Source organism: Polypterus senegalus, chromosome 2, assembly GCF_016835505.1.
Source record: "Polypterus senegalus isolate Bchr_013 chromosome 2, ASM1683550v1, whole genome shotgun sequence".
NCBI lineage: Eukaryota > Metazoa > Chordata > Cladistia > Polypteriformes > Polypteridae > Polypterus > Polypterus senegalus.
In genome coordinates this window covers 205794982-205811099 of record NC_053155.1, presented here as the reverse complement: position 1 = coordinate 205811099, position 16118 = coordinate 205794982, and the positions used below count along the sequence as shown (strand labels likewise).

The following is a 16118-nucleotide window of genomic DNA, read 5'->3' as shown; positions in this document are numbered from 1 at the left end:
ATTGTTAAGTGGTGGTAACTGCTCTCTTCAATATCCATAAATGATCTTGATCTTGATATAAATAATAATCTAATTAAGTTTGCAGATGATTCCACACTAGGTGGAAGAGCAGATAATCTAGAATCATCTGAATTGTTACAGATGGACATGAACAGAATTCAAACACTGGCAAATTTACATTTACAAATGTAAACATTAAGTGCTACACGCAGAAAGTACAAATGTTAGATGTTAAGGCACAATTGGAGTTTTAGAATTTGAAAGTACACCTTTTGAGAAGGATCTAGCACTCATAGTGGACTGTTCACTACCTTCATCCAGTCATTGTACAAAAGCAATTAAGGCAACTAATAGTATCTTAGGTGATGAGTGGAGTATAAGTCAAAGGAAGTGTCAACTGAAGTTTTGGTTTTCATGTTACAAAACAGACCTAGCAGTGCTAGGGAAACTCCAGCAGGGAACAAGTAGGCTGATTCAGTACTAAAGGATATTAGTGCTGAAGAGAAATTGAAGAAGTTGCTGAATTCTTTCAGTTTATGCAAAATGGAGATTAAGAGGTGACATCAATAAAGTGTTCACAGTTATGAAGGAAATCAATACAATGTACAGCTGTTACATTAACATGAACAAAGGGGCACAGATGAAAACTTGTCAAGGGTAAATTTTACAAAAAACGTAGAATTTTATTTTTTTACACAGAAAAATATAATCAAATAAATAAGTTACATAGCAGTGTGGTAAACAGTAAGGAACCGTCAAATTCAACTATATGTTATAATTAGGTGAATAGGACTGATGAGGATTTGTTAGGCTGAATGACCGGTTCTAGTCAAAATTGATCTAATGGTCTAACATCTCTGAGGATGTAAGACGAAAATTCATGCAGACACAAGAAGAATGTATGAACTCCACATAAGCGCAGGATTCAAACTCAAGTATTTACACATGCACCGCTCCCCTCTTTATAGTGCAAAGCCCCATGTACCAGGTAAACGTAATATAATTAACTGACATTATGCCCACTAGAGAAAGGGCAGGAAGTCAGAGCACAATTAAAGGGACAAACACAGTTGCAGTAAAAAAACTAAATTGCCATAATAAGTGGAGCTCAGTTTGACTTGGGCAGTGTCATGGTAAACAAAAGCCAAAGAAAGGAAGCAATAGGTGAAGCAAATGCCTAACTATGACATAGCCAAAAATATCAGTCAACAGAGCTTAGATTACTGAACTAACAGAAGCAGTCTAATGTTATAGGGACCTTTCGTCAGTGCCTGTTAGTGATGTCATAGCATTCATTTATGCAAAAGGTACACTCTAAAGCTTTGTTAAATTAGATTACTTGTTTACAAATCATTTTTTGGGACTACCCTTGGAAAGGCATTTAAAAAAAAAAGTTATGTGCTCATTCACATTTTCTACTTTAAGTCTAATTGAATGTTTTCATTCACACAAAATAACCGAACAGATGGAGCTGCTTGCATTGTGAGTTATCTATCACAAGCATGCTGTTAGCTCACTTTAAAAGTACTCTTACTTTTTTATCTGAATGATTTTTGTTTGCTCTGCCAGTTCTTTACATCCCTGGAATTAGAAAGAATGTCAGTAAAAGGGTCAGACACTCCTATGGGTGGTCCAAGAGTGTAGTAAGAACTGTAGGGTAAGTAAAGTAAAGAGCAGGCAGGCTCAGAGCAGAAATATTGTGATACAAAGATTGAAAGGAAATAAGCAGAAGTCTAGGAGGTATGAAAAACCACTAAACGCCAGAGAACTGTATGATAACTTTGATAATATATTAGACTGGCCAATGGTAGCCACTCTGAAAAGAAAAGAAAACAACGTTTTAGCTTGAGTCAAGATGGTTGCAAGCAGAGACACAAAAGGTCTTTCTAGTAAATTTGACAATAGCTTATTCATTCATTCATTCATTTCATTATATTTTCTAAATCAAGTCAGAAAAGATGGAAATTGGTCATTATAGCATTCATTATTCAGACCGATATAGAGATTGAAAAAATATGGAATATTTGCATGAATGAAATGTAGAAAACCTCAGGCATTCTTACAGTTTACAGTTTTTAGTGCGAAAAATGCAGCTGCACTTTCCAGTTTCTATATAGCTTATTACTACAGTGACATCCTCAACGTGTTTTGCAGAAAATCTAAAAAATTATGGAGCTAATGGGCAAGAAAATCTACTACATTGACTAGCTTTGAAACACAATCACAATTTAAAAGAAAACCACATTTGGAAGCCTAACTGCCAAGTCCAAAGAAAATAACTACACTGCTTGGCTTCTACTGTGACATAAGATATAAGGTAGTAATCTTAAAATTTATACAAATTCAGTTAAAATGAACAAGAGATTCAACATCATAATAAAAAGGAAAAAAGAGACCATGGATTTCACATGGATTAAACAGGCAGCCAGAGAACAGTATTCCTAATGACAGGCATGAAGGGATCTTCATCAAATATTTGTGGGAAAAAATGTGAGCACAGTAGCTTGGCAAAAAAACAGTCTCACATCACTTTCACGCTTGGCACTTTCAGCAGAAGCCGGTAGAGTTTGTAATAATCAGGGTGAAGTACAATGAGGAACATCATTGGCATCACAATCCTGAATGATGGCTGAAGATTTAAAGATGAATAGGCTGTAAATCTCAAAATGGAAATATTTCTAATGAAATTACGATGCTACACTTTTCAAAATACAGTGCAATGGGTTTACCAAAGATCTTAACAATATAAGATCTTAATTTACCCAATAGAAATAAAGAACGTTCAGAGTGAGCAAAACTTTTTTATTGTTTTTTTCCAATGTATTTCCATAATAAAGAAAGCACAAAAAACAGGAACTGCTTTTAAGTTTGGACTTATTACCATGTGAGCACAGAACAATGAAATACAGTACTTCCCATGCAGTAGTAATAGAAGGACAATACCAAGAATGGAGAAGGAACACAAACACTGAGAGTGAATACAATATTGTATGTTAAAATTAACATTGCACATTATATACAGTACAAGAAATACATACGCAGTATATGTAACAGTCGATCTATTGATAAAAACTGTCCCTAAAACTAATGGGGTGAGTGCAAGGATCTTGTACTGCTGGTGAAACAAATGCTGGAGAAATAAATGTGTCCATGCTGGATATTGCAGGACTTCAAAAATATTGCTTGCCTTTTTATTTTCCATGTGAATTTGTGTGTGTGTGTGTGTGTGTGTGTTATCAGTACCCATTTCAGATGGGAGCTGTGTGTCAGTAATAAAGAAATGACATACTCTACCAGGATGTTATACAGCAAATGAGGATGGACTCCAATGTGCACCTACAGAAGTGAGTGAACTTTAAAACACCAGGATTTCTTCAGATATCTAAGGAAGTAAAAAGAGCCTTAGTGATTAACTACCCTCCACTACTATGTGGAATGTGTCCTAGCCCCAGCCTTTCATTATGCTGCATACGTGTACAGTAAGTAAATATGTATAATATGCTATAGGTAGCTAGAAATCCACAAAGGGAGAAAATGAATCACATATCTTAAAATAGTTCTTTATTACTAAGCTTTTGACTCCTATCAGGAATCATGACTGGAGGAAAATGATAAGACTCACAGCAATCCAAGGCAATATGTAACAAATAAGGAAGAAAAAGTAGGTGGGTTTGAGGATTGATGAGATGACGTTCGCAGTGATCATAAAGTCTTATTGATGATGTGCATGTTCTTCTTTTCAAGCCTGCATACGTGTATATAAAAAGTACATCATTACAGGATGTTTTTATATGGTGTTTTGTGTGATGTTTTATTGATTTCAGCAACAAACTGAAATACATTTACAACAGATAGATGGGTACAGTAGATACTGGTGTACGTGAAGTGCAAAATATAGCTTTAGCACTAGAATTACCAGAGCCTACGAAAAAACTTGTATATCAGGCCCACCGGAAATCCATTCGCACCTCTCCGCCAACGTCCTTTGTCCTATAAATAGATTAACAAAATCCATCCATCCATCCATCCATCCATCCATCCATCTAACATTAAAACCTGGCCTCTTGAGTTTTGAGGAAGCGGCAGCACTAACCATTGTAAGATGATCAAAATATGGAAAAGAGAAAAAAATAATTTAAATAAAACAAAAAGACCTAGCTATGCAACAGTAATATTTTATACAAAGGAAGATCAGAGGAAAAAATAAGCCCTAACTTTGCAAGCAATAGTTCTAATTTTTTTTTTTTTCAAAATAATAACATATTGCATTTTATTCTTTTTCAATTCACTTATTGTAGTCATGCAAAATCTCAAAGCAATTTTTCATGGTTCCCAAGGCTTTAAGGCATTTTAAAACCCTTACTTTGCAAGTTTCAAGAAATGAAACCAGTGATTGCAAAAGAGTAACACAGAAAGAACTGATGAAAATAATATACTGTAGCAATTTTGGCTTTACTGTATCAAACGCATATTAATATTTTCCAAATATTATTTAATTTCTTTGGATAAATGAATCTCTCTTATATATATGTAGTGCAATGAAAGAAAAAGGGGAGATGAACACAGTAGTGCTGGGTTTCCCATACAGACACCCACAGGGCATGCTGGGATCTGTACTCCTGTGGGGAAGTCCGGCTGGGTTCCATTCTGGCAGCCAGGGGGAGCTGTTGGGATTCGTAGTCTTTACTTTCAGGGACTTCCAGCTGACCTGGAAATGCTTCCAACGGGACTTAACCCTAGCACCGGAAGTACTCCCTGGTCATAGATAAATGAAGCTACTCGAGCTCAGCAAGATAAGTCAAAGTTGGGAGAGGAGCTAGACAACACTCATCTGGAAGGAGTCGTGGAGAAAGGAGAAAAAATGCTGTATTGCTGTGCTGATTGGGCTGTGTTAAAAGGAAGAAAACTATTAAAGGTATTTGTATAAATAAAATATGTCTTATTACACCTGGGACTGTTTTTTGTAGTTATGTCTGGGGCTTAGGGCTTGGTGGCACCCCTGGTGGTCTCAATATATGTACATTTCACTAATATATCTCCTTTCTCATGCTGAAAGTGCTTGTGTGATTGCAAAATAATTGTAACTACAAAATAAATGTTTTTGCTTATATTATAAAATGCAAAAGGGGGCAAGCTCTGGTAAATCCTTAACAGGATAAAATCTTCCTCAGCCTGTGTCATGCACTGCCTAATACATTTAGGCACTGAACATCATACAGTATATTGCTTCTCTATTTTAATTGAGACTATAATCAAATTTACCCAGGATTAAAGTTTATGTTTTTAATCACCAGCCTGTCATGGCCATGTGCTCTGACTTTAACATTCGCTTACATCTTCGATCTTATGCAGTGTTTTTTGGGACATAATGTACAATACACATGCTCAGTCATTACACTTGTGGGATAATATACAGTACCTGTTAGCTAACCACTGTTAGCATATTTTCCACTATTGTTTACATGATATCAATAAAGAAACTAATCTTTTTTTTTTTAATCTTTTCATGTTCTGAGTGTGTGCTATCAAAACATATGACGAAATTTGACTTTGCGACAGTCTGCTTTTCAAGCAACAAAAAGGATGACAGTGATGCCCAAAAGACTGACATTACTATGTGGAAACAATCGTAACCCAATGTCATATTTTTATTTTTCCTGTATCAGTTTATATGTGACAAATCCATAAAGCTTTCCTATAACAATATGCAAAGCTCTGTCCCCCATACCCAGAATGCAACCACTGCTTATTCAGATTGTAGGGATCAATCTTCTGTGCAGTAGGTAGTGAAGCAAATACATATTTCAGTCCATTGCCCCTCTGTAGGTACTAAAGTAAATTTATCTTCAAGATAAGCAAATTAACAACAATAAGAACAACAACAAAAATAATAATATCTTGAAAAACACCTGAGAAGCAGTATTACAGAGTTTTTATTAGGTTAAACTTATATACTTTTTTGGACCGATAAGAGCTACTGGTTACTCTCAGAGATCAATCCAGTTTCATCACCCAGGTCATACAAATGCCCCATGGGTTGTAAATGCAGAAGACACCCTAGCTATCATGTGAGTTCACTTAAGGGCTAACATATACGAAAAATATACTCAAAATGTATGAAACACTGTAACTGTAAAATATTAAACTATCCTTCTATATGAAAGCGGTTGGGATTGTCCTTCCGTCCCGTGAGTGCTACGCAGGCACGGAGTTTCACGCACGACCCGTCCATTTTGCAATGCACGATGGGATTTGTAGTTTCGTTTTTCCAGGTAAAAGATGATTCTCTACTCCAGACTGTGTGATATCTTCTTCATCTTTCTTACAATATAAAAGCGGTCGGGATTGTCCTTCCATCCCGTGAGTGGAAAGCGTAGCGGTATTCCACTTATCACAGACTTACTACTTGCAGCTTGCGGTAAGAAGCGACATGATGTGAGCAGAGTTCTGGTGCTCCCATCGTTCCCTTGCTTTTGTGTGCGACGCGCTGGAAAAATAGACAAAATTATGTCTCTGGAAATAATTAATGCTGATGTAGTACAAATGCCTCACCGCGTAGTAAATATCAGGGGGGTTCAAAAGGGAGACCTCAATATAGAAAAAAAGTTTCAATTTCATTACAAAAATAACAGAAACTACGAGTATTAAAGTAATATACATACATACATATAGCTAATACTGCAATATAACCAAATTAATGAGTTTGTATAAAATATCAAATTGATCTACATATTGAATTGCCTTAAGAAGTGGTCAACTTAAAAGTTAAAAGGGTCAGCCTAGTATATAAAAAAATTGGTAAATTGTTATGTGTCTATACTATGTGATGTATGTGTGAAAATTACCCATAATTAACCTCTGTGAGTGTCTAATGTTTTTTTTGAAGAAATAATTTTAAAGTAATAGCTTTTATCTTAGGTTAAATCACCTCTTTAACTGTGCATGTTTAAGACTGAAAGATGAATCTCGTTCAGCCTTTCCTTATACATCTCATAATACTCTATAACATATCTTGGGTGTCTTCAATGGGCTTGCATCTTGTCCAGTGTTCTTTCCTGCCTCACATCCAATAGTGTTGAGATAATCTAGGGCTGCTGCAACTCTTAATGCAGGTTTTGTAAATGTTATTTTTTTAGTGTGCCTACACGGTAATGAACATTTGTGTCCTTCCTTTCTTGCTTCAGATCAGTTTTTCATTGTTTTACCTTTAGCACTCCCAATAGTTTACAAATTAATTGATAGTTTCTAATGAAGGTTAATGCTTTATACTTACAGTATATTTTATGTTTAGTAACACCTATGGAAAAGATGACCCAGCATATTCGCTTACTTGATGATGTGGTCATTATCAGAAAGAATACCTCTTGCTTTTTGGATTATTAATAAATGCACCAAAGGGCAATTTTAGAAAGTCTTTCCTAAGGTAACTATTAATCTTTTGAGTCAAAAACATCACCCTGCAAGATTTTCATTTTGTTTTTTCTAAGTTAACATGCTAGAAAACTAAACAAAACTAATAAACTTTAAAGCTAAGAAAATACACAGTGCTTAATCAAAAATGTGATGTGCTTCAAGTAACTTGAAAGAGCTACTGCATATTTTGCTTGCTCACCTCTAAACTTAGATCTTGTTGTTTATTTCAGTATATCTGGAGGTACACTGCCTGCATCTTGTCTTTGCCTGTATGAAATTTACATGCTCTCCCCTGAGTTTTTATGGGTTTTACTCCAGTATGTAATGCTTTCATCACACATCACCAACTAATAATGCTGATTAGATTAAATGGCAATTCCAATTTAACTTCAGAAGAGGATCTGTGATGGCCTGGTGTTCTAACCAGGACTGTTTCCTACCTTTCCCCAAGATGTGTTAGGATAGGCTTTAAGTGAACTTAAGAATGTAACGTTAAGTTAAATATATGTGGGTGGAACAATAGCATAGTAGTTGCTACTGCTGCCTCACAGCTGTGTTTGCCTTGTGCTTTGTTCTCTGTCTGTGTGTAGTTTACTAGTTCCTCAAACACAATCATCCATTTATTTTCTGAACTCACTTATTTCTATACAGATACCAGCCCTGGCTGGGATACCCATTTCCCCTACAACTTTGAAATGGAAATGGTGTGATGAAAAAAATGAATGAATGCTTTATAAATGTATTCATTTCTGCAACCCATATTTCTCTTTCTCTGCATTCAACTTTTTTTTTCTTTAAAGAGCAGAAGTATTGACTTATTAAGGCTTTCATCTGACTATAAACAGTTGTAATCTACTCAGGTCATTTTAAGCAAAAAATTATAATATCTCAACAATGAAGATTTCTTTGTTTTCCAAAGGATGCAGAGGAGATGAGCTAATGGCAAGCATACAGTACCTGCGCTGCATCAATAAATCATGTCAGACCTAAGCTGAATAATCAGTCTGGCATTCCTCCATTAGGATGATGCCATAATTTACTGTAAAATCATTATTTTCACTTTTTTCTGTGAAGACGCACTCAGAAGCAATTTCCACAATTGAAATAACAATGAAGTAGTCTGAAAAGCAATCTTAATGTAGTCCAGCTCAGCTGCTTTGTTGAAATGCGTTGTAGAATTTAGATGCAAACATTACTGTTCTGAGTATTTGATCAATGTGTAATGGCAGTTGTATCCCCATCCATGCATTTTGGATACCGTTTTTTTTTTTTTTTCTTTTTAACTATCATTATCATCTTATAGCTTTGAGACAAAATAAAAATGCTTTTATACACCTACTCCTGTCACCACTGTCTTTTAAATATAAACTTCCAAAATGTGCTATTAGTTAAAATAATAAGCATTACAGATATTTCAATGAATTCTTGCATTTAAATGAAAACAATCTAAATGTTAAAATAAAATTTACAGCTGTATAAATTATCAGCAGGAAGGTGGTAAAGGGGCCATCTCACAGATTCAATGCCCATGTCCAGCTGTTGTTCCCAGCTGTGTCTGTGCGAGTTTCCATTCAGGAAATCAGTTTTCCTTCCATATACCCAAAGATGAGTTGGCATCATTGATTGGCAATTCCAAAATAGCTCTTTGTGATTGTTGGTGTGTGCACTAGTGAACTTTGAGATGGACTGACACCATCTCCACAGCTGTTCAGCTTCAGAGGGTTGTTCCTTTCTTACTGCATCAATAAATAGCTTGTCTTCCTCTTTATCTGAGACATCACACACTGCATGCACGGGTTTACCTTTCCCAGTCCTGCAAACTTTAGCAAAGTGGTTCAATTTACTAGATTTTTTTCACTGTCTTCCTTTAGCTGGACATTGACATTTGTTTCCGCAGTAGCTGCACTTATGAATATGCTTGTATGCGTCACTCGCTTCATATTCTTTTGCTGCCGTCTCAATTGTGTAATGTATTTTTTGTTCAGTGCTCTTTGGAGCTCTTGCTTGTTGTCTGCGTACTGTGTTCACAGTGTGTTCACGTGAGCCGCTCAGAGTACATGCATCGAAGGTTCTCAGCTGTGCTTGTGCTATCTCATGCAATCTTGCGATGTCCACAGCTTTATTTAATGTTAGCTCAGACCCGGCACTTAAAAGTTTCTCTTGCACTTTTGCTGAGTTTGTGCCAAACACTATTCTATCCCTGACCATCTCATCTTCATTTGCATAAGCACAGTCCTTCACCAGCAATTTTAACTCCGTTACAAAGTGATCGAAAGTCTCGTTTATACCCTGCGTCCTCTCATTAAACTTGTATCTCGCGAATATCGTATTCGTCTTAGGCATGACAAACCCAGCGACAGCTTGGGTACAGTCCTTCACCAACAAATATTTAGCGTCAGCGTGTCTATTGGATTGCTGCTGACGGACAACCTTATACAGTATGGGCAGGCACTCAATTATGTGGGAGGCGTGGTGATGGGGGACGCAACTCCACCTCACATGGCAACAGAGCTGCAGGCTATGGCCATATATATGTACCTAAGTAGGATTCAGTTATGACCGTTATGCATAGAATTTCAAAATGAAACTTGCTTAACTTTTGTAAGTAAGCTGTAAGGAATGAGCCTGCCAAATTTCAGCCTTCTACCTACACAGGAATTTGGAGAATTAGTGATGAGTCAGTCTGTCAGTCAGTGAGGACTTTGCCTTTTATTAGTATAGATAACATGTAAACCCTTAGACAATGTGGTTACTGATCCATGAGAAACCTAATTTCTAAGTATCTTTGTTATTTGGCCATGTAAACCCTTAACTGGGTTACAGTTAAATATTTTGTGTCCTGCACATGTTCATTATACCCTGTTTGCCTGCTTAACTTCATGCACACTTTAGGCAGCCACAGGTGGAAGCATCCACAAAAAATGATTTCCTGTGGCAAATGCTCAAGAGAACTGCATAATTCCTTCTACTGTATGAAATAATCTGTCTCAATATTTCAAACATTATCTTGATTAGCTGAAGTTACAGTGTACAATCTCAGGAGCAGTGTTGGGGGTGGTAACACAATAAAAGATACATGCATTACATAGTTTGATTTTTTTATAGTAATGAGTAACTTAACACAATATTTACTTTATTGATGGAAAAACACTTTCGTTATTATTATCCGAGCAGCACTGGTTGTAAGGCAAGTAGCACATGTGCCAACACATCATTGTTTTGTAGGACTCAATTACAAAGTCAAGCAGAAAAGAGTGTACTGTGTGCAATCTGGTAACAGAAACATATTAATAAAGGGTCAGGTTAGTTTTAATCCAGCTATCTGCTATAGATATGTAGAAACAGTGTGATCTGGTGAAGCAGTGGCCAGTGTTTATACCTTGAGTCACTGGTGACTCAGGTTGGTTGAGGATGTAAAAAGGAGATCAATGTATTTGCTTCACCATGCATGAAAAATTAAAGTATTTATAATACACAAGATAATTATCACGGGTGTCACGCTTGTTTTTGGATTGAAAAATTAAAGTATTTATAATACACAAGATAATTATCACGGGTGTCACGCTTGTTTTTGGATTCACGGCAGCTGATGATGACGACATCTCTTCTTTGTGTGGTTTAATAACACCTGAGCATCATGGAAAGGAGGAACTTAAGAAGAGTACTTGCCCATGTAAGAGCTGATTTGTAAGAATCCAGGTTTCTGCATTTTCCGAGTTACTCAACTTATCCCAGTTTTGTATCTTCATGTAGATGCATTGTATATGTTTGTCTGCTGATTCACAAGGTAGAAATTCCTACAAAACAGTTTTTTTTTTATTTTCTTTGTTGTGCAAGGTTTTCCTAAAACATTTAGCAGATTGCAGGCCATCATAAAAAAGTAAAGCACAGGCTTGTTTTATGCAAAAGATTCTACATTATTGTAATATTTAGACATTGTTACTAAATAGCTGGGAGAGACGCTGTGTTGTAACTATAATAAATGTCAACGTGAAAAAATAATTTATGGACTTTATTAGGTTAATTCTGAAACTTTAATTTCCATATAAAGCTCTTTCAGGTATCATAGACATCTTTACACACACTGAATTTAATTCAGGGTCACATAGAGCTGTTAGGTGGAAGACCACCTAGATTTTATTGGTATTTGGTACACTGTATTAATCCTCAATGAGAAATTGTCTTTTGACATGACCTTTGCAGGTCAGAGAGTAGGGACAGTCATTGTACAGCACTCCTGGGGCAGTCTTCAGGTTAAGGGCTTTGCTCAAGGCCCCAACGGAGTAGGATCTCTTCTGGCAGTTCCAGATACCAGCGCAGATCCTTAGCCTCAGAGCCAATACTTCACCTAGATGCGGCACTAGTATATTGCAGGGCCTACTCAGGTACAAACCTAGATTCTCTCTCAGCCGGAGCCAATTTAAAGTAAATGATAATTTAAACTGCATTGTATTGAGGATATGTAAGGAGGGAATCCACACACATGGGGAGAATATGCAAACTCCACATAGATAACAGCCAGGATTCAAGGTTAGGATGCTAGATTCATGATGGAGAAGCAGTGTCTACTCTTTGTGGTAGGTTGTTTAACATTTAAATTTGCTCTGTTGTTACTTAAAACACCTGAATAACGTTGGTGGAATTTGCAGTTGTCCAACTGTCATAAAAAAAAACAAATAATTTGCTTTGATTTAATTAAGAGGTAAACATTGACCCGCTGGTTTATACATAATCCATGTACCACTTTTCATAGAGAGAGAGAGAGAAAAGGATTTGGATTTGAGAATAATAGATGCAGGAAGGAGTAGCTCCTGTGGAAAGTTTGTACTCAATTCTCACCTGGCCAGACAGTGTTTCTTGGAAGAAAACCTTGTAAAACTTGTGGGACTAAGCAAACGTCATACAAGAAAACACACCGGCCTAGAAACAGACTAGTTTGAAAACCTCAGAAACTGAAATGGTATCCATACTGATTATAGATTATTAATGTTTATTGGGGATAAGTGACCTGCCTCATATCTAATTGGTCAGTCTTTGCCACAGTGTGTGTAATTAAACAATACAGCGCAAGGAAGCAGTGAGGTGTGCAAATTAATTAAATGCTGTGTAAGGCCACAATTTAAACTTCACAGAAATTAGAATTTTTTATCTGTCCCCAGAAATGCAGTTTGTGAAATAAAAATCTTTTAGAAAATTTTGTTTCTTTATTTTTAATGGTTGTAATAACTGCTATATGAAAAAGTCCTATTTGCTTTTTTTAACCAGTCCCCAAGGCATGACATTTAGGTGAGCCTACAGCACAGGGAGGTTAAGCGATGTGAAGTGAACCAATAGTGAGCTGAACAAGTGACCTTGTTCTTTGGAGCAATTGATATTTTTCCATTGGAATGCTACAGACATTAAAAGCTCATTGCCTTCTTACTATGGCATTGTGCCATATAATGTTTAATAAAATGGTGTGCACAGTAGGCTGGAAAGTAGGCCCACTTTAAAACCCAAATCAAAAATGATGCTGATATCTTCCCAAAAGCCATTAAAAACTCATTTGTTTTACTACTCCCTCGTACAACAGCAACTTTTTCCACAAAGCTATTCAAAGTGGAATACCCCCAACTATGAACCATGTTAACTTACAAAGAGCTATATTGCTTTAAACAAAGAAAATTGTGATATCTAGCTTAATTTAAATATTTCATAAACACTTTTTATAAAAATTACACATATTTAGCAAAAATCTGACTTTGCTTTAGAGTTTCGATTTAACAAAATACTTAAAATAAGGATAGAAATAAAAATGGAACAGAAAAATGAAAAATAACCTAATATTTTGTTGCACAACCTTTACAGGCAATCTCTGCAAACAAGCAAATCCTATTGCTCCCAATGAGGCTTCGGCATCTGCCAAAAGGTAGTTTGGCACACTCTTCTTGAGAAAACTTCTTCGGCTGTGTCAGGTTTGAGGAGTGGCTTCTCCAGACTGCATCTTTCAGTTCTTTCCATAGATGTTTTGTAGGAGTCAAATCAGGGCTCATAGAAAGCCCAATGTTTTGTTCTAAGCCATCCTTGAGTGCTTTTAGCTGTGTGTTTATGAATATTATTATTTCGGAAAATCCATGACCCGTGATGGAGACAAAGCTTTCTGAGACTGGGCAGTAAGTGTTGCTCCAGAATGTCTCGACAGTTTTAAGGTTTCATTGTTCCCTGCGCAGATTTAAGATGCCCCATGCAAAATGCTGCAAAACAGCCCCAAACGTTACAGTTTCACAGTAGGTATGGAGTTATTTTCATTGAAAGATTAATTTTTTTCATCTGTGGACATAGAGCTGATGTGACTTGCTGAAAAGCTCCAGCTTTGTCTCATCTTTCCAAAGGACTTTCTCCCAGAAGCATTGTTGCTTGTCAATAAACATTTCAGCAAATTCCAGTGTGGCTTTTTAATGTTTTTCTTTCAACAGTGGAGTCAACCTGGGTCTTCTTCCATTGAGTTCACTGTCAATCAAAAAGCAACGGATAGTTGAATCAGAGTCTGATGGACCTCAACCTTGGAGTTCAGCTTGTATCTCTTTGGAAGTTGTCCTTAGTTTTGTGTCTACCATTCTCACTATCCTTCTGCCCATTCTAGGGTCGATTTTCCTCTTGTGTCTGTGTCCATACTTTTTTATAATCTTCTTTTTTGATCTCCTCTGATAACTCTCTCCTTTCCTTTCTCTGGTTCATGTTCAGTGTTGGTATACACGATGATACCAAACAGCAGAGTGAATACCTTTCTCCATTTGAATAGGCTGAATAACTGATTACACGACTGGAGCCACGTGTGATACTAAATAAAGAAAACTGCTAGTTTGAAAATTCATTCTTATCCAATTATTTAGGATCTGTTCTAGGGGCCCCAACAAACCAGGCCATTTTAGAATATCTTTGTAGAATAAGTACTACTTTATCTCTTTTCACACTTGCTCTGCTTTACTTGATGAACTATTAAAGGCATGCAGGTATACATGAGGCAATTACTTTTCATGTAATCACTTTTCAGGAGGCATACAACATTTTTTCAATGAGCTGTCAGGGTACCAACAAATGTGCCCATGTCTGTATGTAAATATTACTAAGCTGGAATAAATTCAAATCATAGTTATAGTTTATATCAGCGGTTCTCAAACTGTGGGGCACGCACCCCTGGGGGGGCGCTGAAGCTGTACAAGGGGGGCATCGAATAAATGAACAAGACATCAAAATTAATTTTTTACATTTTTATTTCAAATTTAAATTTGTAAGCATATAATCACAATGAATGCATTATAACTAATAATTTAAATAAAACATTTCTAAGGCATAGATCTAATGACTAATATGTGCCTGCTTTAAAGTGCACGGCCTGTCCAGGTTTGGTTTGATATTCGAGATAGACACTCCGAGCTCCTTTTCTATTTGAAGTTTGTTTCTATGACGAGCGGCGCCGCTGCTGCTGCTTTTATTGTCGCATATTTTCAATTCAGAAAGTTCGAGACGTACCGATATCTGTTGCGAACATTCGGGTAAGAGTAGATCAGGTGATAATGCGGCGCGACTGCACCACATTGGCAGCGTAGCCAATATTGCCAAATTGAGTTAAATAATTTACTGTGTACTGGGTTATTTTCATGATACTTTGTACAACTAATAGTGGTATAATATTTGTCTGACGAAAATACGCTCGTCTCATGCAGATTGACTTCACTGGTGTCCTTGTTTACGAGATTTAAAAAAATTAAAACATATTTAATCATTTCTTTACATAAAAAAATAATTAAATAAGAATAAATAATTTGTTCTTTGTTTTTGGGATAAGAATTACTACCAAAAACCACACAAGGCATTTTAACAGTTATTAAAGCACTTAAAAAAAATTTATTGCAAATATTTCATCAAAATTAGCTGAACACATGCAAATCTTATAGAAGTAAAAATGATAGGATACAGAGACATCGCACGAGTATCATACCTTTGTTAGTTGTATCATGGGTTACTCTCATCTATCTTATATTATACAGGGGGCACAGAATTATTCCAGGTAGAAAAGGGATGGGGCACAAAATACAAAAGTTTGAGAACTGCTGGTTTATATGATATGTGTGACAATACAATCAATCAATATTTCATCAAAATTAGCTGAACACATGGAAATCTTATAGAAGTAAAAATGATAGGATACCGCGACACCGCACAAGTATCATACCTTTGTTAGTTGTATCATGGGTTATTCTCATCTATCTTATATTATGCAGGGGGTGCAGAATTATTCCAGGTAGAAAAGGGGGGCGCGAAATACTAAAGTTTGATAACAGCTGGTTTATATGATACAGTATGTGTGACAATGCAATCAAGTGTGGTGAATTTTTCTAGCATCCCTTAAAAAGTAGAAATGGTGCATCCTAGCTGGAGAAACTCAAAACTGATAGTGGTGCAGGTTTCAATTATTCTCATTAATTTAAATCTCTTTGTCAATAGTACTAGGGTATTATACCATGTTAGCCACTATGAATGTAGTGAGAAGTCAAGCAAAATTACACCTTTTATTGGCTAACTAAAAATATTACAGTATGCAAGCTTTAGAGGCAACTCAGGCCTCTTAGTTCCAGAAAGATGTGATCAACATCAATTTACACTTTACCTGAAGAAGGGGCCTGAGTGGCCTCAAAAGCTTTCATATTGTAATCTTTTTAGTT

At 36.2% G+C, this 16118-nt stretch overlaps 1 protein-coding gene across 12 annotated transcripts in view; it reads right to left on the bottom strand.

Annotated features, from left to right (window-relative positions):
- dmd (dystrophin) overlaps window positions 1-16118 on the bottom strand; it is a 2654580-nt gene that overhangs the window by 506956 nt on the left and 2131506 nt on the right. The window lies entirely within an intron of this gene.